General features: G+C 35.6%; 1 protein-coding gene across 1 annotated transcript in view; it reads left to right on the forward strand.

Moving 5' to 3' along the window:
* The window catches only part of LOC114653425 (cilia- and flagella-associated protein 57-like), a 41502-nt gene extending 39324 nt beyond the window's left edge, over positions 1-2178 (forward strand). The window contains exon 10 of the mRNA XM_028803762.2: positions 1719-2178. The gene's annotated coding sequence lies outside the window, so the exon portion shown is untranslated. The remainder of the gene's footprint in view (positions 1-1718) is intronic.
* Positions 2179-6000: the final 3822 nt, after the last annotated feature.

Below are 6000 nucleotides of genomic sequence, written 5' to 3' on the forward strand. Positions count from 1 at the left end.
TGCATGGCTGCCAGTGGCACTGGGACACTAGTGTTTATTGATGATGTGACACAAGACAGAAGCAGCCGAATGAATTCTGAGGTGTTCAGAGACATACAGTCTGCTCAAATCCAGCTAAGTGCAGTCAAATTGATTGGGCGACGTTTCATGATACAGATGGACAATGACCCAAAACATACAGCCAAAGCAACCCAGGAGTTTATTAAAGCAAAGAAGTGGAAAATTCTTGAATGGCCAAGTCAGTCACCTGATCATAACCCAACTGAGCATGCATTTCTTGGTTTTCAACCAAGTATTAGAAATGAACATTTTATTTCCAGTTATTCAATTTGTCTAATTACTTTTGAGCCCCTGAAATGAAGGGATTGTGTTCAAAAAATGCTTTTTAGTTGCCTCACCTTTTTAAGCAATCGTTTTGTTCACCCCACTGAATTAAAGCTGAAAGTCTGTATTTCAACTGCATCCGAGTTGTTTCATTTAAAATTCATTGTGGTAATGTACAGAACCAAAATTAGAAAAAAGTTGTCTCTGTCCAAATATTTATGGACCTAATTGTATTTCTGTAAGCCATGCTTTACTGGTTATGTGAAGCACTCTGGGGTTTAGAATGACAGGTAGAATACAAGCCCACAGCTATTTAGGCCATAGTCCACTTGAGAAATTCAAGCAGAAAGTACTTTTTCAAAATATGTATCAACAATAAAATATACTTCCTACCTTTAACTGAAACTGTTCACTCTTAGTATGTATTTTATGACTGTTTTGATTAAAATATCTTGGGCTGACAAGAAAGCACATATTTGAAAACAGGTGACTTCAAATTCTTGAATCTAAAATGTCAAAATTTCATCCATTTCCCTTTGTAAACTTTCATTTTCTATTAAACACAGAATGGGAGCACTGCTCAGAGGGAGTATTAATAAACACAATATAAAAATGTCCATTTCAAATACATAGTCCTAGTGATTTTTATAATGTCCTTACCACCTTCAGGGCAGGCTTTTTTTTGCCCACCTCAAACCAGGCTGCAAAACTTACAGTACTTACCATAAGTCTGTTTTCCTTTCTCTAGAGTACTCCAATTCCACTGCAGCTTTTTTGCACCGAGAATACAGAATGTGCTCCCTGGCTGCCAGGACTGTAACATAACCAAGTGGGCTCTTTATAATCCCGGGGTCCCCAATGTATACAGAGGCAGACTTGTCAACATAACTTTTTTCCAAAATTTGTGGAATGACCTCTTTTTTTTTTTTGGCCTGTTAGTATCAATTGAAATGTCAAGCAATCTCTGTCATTTTCTTGTTGAACACTGCTTTTCTGGAAGGTTTTATGTAGTATGGCTTCTTGTATTGGCCCTTTTGGTTATTTTTCTCAAAGTATGCTATTAAATTTTCCACACTACTTAGTTTTGGCACAGTCATTTATGAGGCCTTTGGAATAGGCATGGTAAGACAATGGGGAAAAAAATAACCATTTCCTTTGGGTATTACAAAATAATTACAATGTCATGACACTGCCGATACAAAGACCTAAGAAATGAGCTGGGACAGAAAGCCTCAGAAGTATGACTATTCTGGTTGCCAACGCAGTGTGGACACTCATTTAAAGCAGTCCTTGTGTAAAGATGGGCTCTTATTTCATACTTTTTACTATGTCATTACATGGAATTATTATGTTAATACATAGTAATTAGTTTGTAATGACACTTGTCATTTCAGTGGCCTGAAGAATAAGAAGACTCAGAAAACGTGGAAAGGAGTCATCATGTGTCAGCTTTGATGTAACCTTTTGTACTGTAATGGAATGAGATATTCAGGAATCACTGGGTTTGTTTAAACAGGACTAACCGTGTTATTGTACTTTGACACAGTTAATGCAAAGCATTATGAAAGAATAAGGGTCTAGTAATGAAGAATGTGTGACTATTGTGGTATGTCACCCTTTGTATATAAAGTGTTGCAGATAGCCATAGTTTAAGGCTAAATCAATTTACTATGCTACTGCACAGGACCTACTTTGAAAATAGTATGATTTGTATATATTGCATAATATTCACTATTTGATGTCATTATATAATTATTCCTTTGCTATTACACATAATGGCTTACAACATGTTATTATATACTAATTACTATGATATTAAAGGCTCAGTGATTATCTGGTTTTATTATAAATAATTAGAATACTATGCCAGAACATTTGTCTGTGTTATGACATAATAAATACTATGTAATTGCTGCTAAATTCAACATTATGTGTTATGTATATATCATGTGTTATGTATGTTATTACACATGTTCAGTGACAACATATTTATTACACTTAGTAATTAGTATGTTATTACACACAGCCAGTGACAGTATGTTATTACATAATAATAAATATGTTATTAGGTCAGAGACAATATAATATTAAATAGTAATTTGTTTGTTATTACATATGGATGTTCATGACATATAATATAGTAATTACTATGTTATTACAGTCTATTCACCCTTTAGTGTTATTACTTAAAGGGATATTTTTCAGTAGTTTAGCGCAGTTTCATATACTGGGGCGACTGTGACTGTCTTAACTTTTGTTGGATGTAAAGTTAGAGAATGAATCTTCCCACACCCAGCTAAACAAGATAGACAGTTTTAGATTCTAAATTTTTTAACTTGTATTATGTAATACATGGCTTGCAAAGCCTCAGGATATGCATTATGAGTTAGCGAGAAGTGAAGACACAGCGGAATCAATAAAGTTTATTTTCTCTATTTCCAGAATAGCATGCCTAACCAGAGTTAAAATCTTGAGTAATAAGATCATATATTGGCATTGTAAGGTAAAGAGACTGTAGGTATGGTCCCTCTAATCAGAGATTCCATCTCATAAAATTATTTGAGCATGATTAGCTCTTCAATTAATCACTTAATAACATATTGTGACAGCTAACATCTAGCCTCCTCTTCTGCTGCCTGAGGAGAATATTGCAAATGAAATTTTGAACCCTCTACAGTTGGCAACAAGGGCAGGATTGACCAGGACCACATAGATGAAAACTCTAAGGCAAGTATTGTCTTATTCTTCTGATATTTTTTTGAATTTTGTCTCTTGAGGTTGGCAATTCAAACTAGAAGTGGTAGATATGTGAATAATAAGTATAAACAAGATCCTACCTCAGAGAAAACATTGTACAAGGAATAAAATAGCAGCTAAGCTATTTAAGATTTCTTCACCTTCAGTGACATGTTTCAAGCCCTGGTGATGATGATAGTGTCACTGGAAGAAGGCACTGTAAGTGTGGTTTAAATGCTTAAAAAGTAAGATAATAAGTTACCTTCATATTTCTAGCTATCCTGAAAATAGAGGCAAAAATGAATAAGTTGATAAACAAATTAAATTAATAAAAGCTACAGGAAAGAAAGGCTGGAATTCAGATTACAAGATGAATGATATAAGGATGTAGTGGATTGATCATGACAAATCATGTGGTAGGATGGAAAATTTAGTTAGTAAAGTAATTGAACAAATTAAGACAGGAGAAAAAGAAAAACAACAGTAGATGAGACTAGTCTAAGAACAAGTAAAGAATAGTGAGGAAATAAGCAGAAAACAAATTACGAAAAGGGAATAAAGCATAAACATGTGACAGTGCAGGTCGGCTTCACACTCCCTACTACATGTGGAATCCTCTTGAACCTGCAACTGTCAGTAACATAATCGGGTCAGGCCAGGTAGATGAGGACACACACATAGCAAGGGGTAGGTGAAAAAATGTGCTTTTAATAAAACAAAGTATCCAAAGGTGCAGTGCATCAAAAAAAAAAACAAATAATCCATTAAATAATCCATTAAAACAGTGGTTATTCTTGAGATAAACTCAGTTAAAATGAGAGTAAAACACAGTCATCTGATCCTTAATGTTCCTTCTACTCCTAGACGAGCCCATCCCAACTCCTGCTTCATCTCCCAGCTCACCCATAACTCACTTAGCCGGCGGAGACTCAGCAGCCACATCCTCATTACCCGATCCCCAACCTGGCTGCCTCATGTGGCTCCCACCAGACTGCTTAGGGTCATTTGTTGTCCCATCTTCCTTCACGCTCATGCAGTGATACCTCAGATCCCTGGGGAGGACTCCACATGCTCGGACCCTCTCCACACAAATAATCACTGGGGCGAACCACCCCATAGAGCGCCATTCAAACGCTCCTTCAAAGGGCCGGGCTGGCTCGGCTCGGCTCTCACAGGTCTTCCCTTTTGCTCTCAATTCTTTCTGCTGTTTCTGTCTTGGGCTCCCCTTTTATACACTGAGGAGGGTTGCAGGTGCAATTGCCTGATTGCCGCCCCGAGATGATAATAAGACAATCAGACCAGCAGCATGTGTCAACAAGTCAACACATGGTTAGCTGACTGCTTTGCACCAGCCTGGAGACAAGCTGTCTTTTCTGCAGAGCGCGTGAGCACGTCAGTTATTTATTTATGTAAAAGATGCCAACAGGCCACAGACCTCTCGTGCCACAAAACATTGTCTAAAGTTACAAAATGTTAAAATACATTTTAAAAATCAAAATTAATTAGAACTTTGAGATTAAAATTAACCTCTTTTATTATAATTTGAGTGCTAAATCTTCAAAATATCTTAACATGTTTTGAAAAAAAAGAAACAAATGTACAGTAAACAACTATGAGCAACAGTAAAAAAAACTAAAGATTTACAAAGGTTAACTTCTTATCAGCAATTGTAACAGCTGCATTTAAAGAAATTAAAAAAGGTGAAGTGAAGCTAAATCCTCTGGTAAGTGCACACTTTTTGTCTTAGTAATTTATTTAAATGTAAATTTGAAAACCTTTAATCTGACTTTGAACTCTGTAGAGGAGTGGCTCCATATTTTGGTTTTATCAGCTTAATAAAAGGATATGTGTCTGTGTGTCTGTATTTGTGTCCGTCCATGTGCTATGTCCTTTATAATCCAACAGATGGCCCGTCACAAACATTAGCACTGCTTTTACATATCCTGTACAAAATGTCATGTAACAGAGACAGGGCAACTGGATGGACACACTGCACTGCAAACGTTAATGCTGAATACATCCAGCAGAGAGTAACTGTAGCTGATAGACAGAAATCATTTTAACCGCCTCAATACAAGGACACATGTCTTGCATGTCTGTGTACTGTGTATCCGTCTGGTTGCTATGCCTCTGTCAGTCCAGCAGATGGTGCCTCATAATCATTGGTAGTAATAAAATGCTTTGCATTTGTCATTCTAACAGGTGATGCACAACAATTATTTGCAGTAATGCATTTAATTACTATAAATGTTTCTGATGCACCATCTGTTGTAATGACAAATGCAATGCATTTTATTACTACAGGATTACAAAATAGAATATGCACTTCAAACGTGAACCCTGAGGTCTACATTAATTACATAGATTTCGACCTGTCTTAGATGGGTTTGGTTATAATTCACTTTCACTATAGAAGCACTTGCCGGGCTGCCTGGAAAAGTGTGTAATTAAAAATTATTTGTAAACTATGAAGGCAGCTTCTTAAAGTAGAATGTAGAACTATTTTTTATCTGTATAATGTAAATTTAAGATGGAAAAATAAGGCTGCACAAAGAAAAAATTATGAAATGTTGGCATGCCTTTGCAGAAAATTTACAGAAAACAATGTGCATGTAAAAAAAAACTTAATATAATAATTTTGCAAAAATGGCATATGTGATTCTTTATGTTTACTTAAAATGCACATTTAATAAGTTGGTATTGGTGGTGTTCCATGAAATACTCTCTGTACAATAGTAAAATGAGACTTTCTCTTTTTTCTTTCCCTTCAAAAAAAGCTTACTCTGGAAAGGTAATAACAGATCAATGGAAAGAGAGAATGAGATTAATCAATGTACTGTATCTGTTAATCCTCAGTTATTTATGTTATATCCTTATCAGCTCTATAAGCACCCAATGTCAAAAGTCAATGAAAGATAATATAGATATTACGTAAAAAAC

Source organism: Erpetoichthys calabaricus, chromosome 1 (assembly GCF_900747795.2).
Source record: "Erpetoichthys calabaricus chromosome 1, fErpCal1.3, whole genome shotgun sequence".
Classification (NCBI taxonomy): Eukaryota; Metazoa; Chordata; class Cladistia; order Polypteriformes; family Polypteridae; genus Erpetoichthys; species Erpetoichthys calabaricus.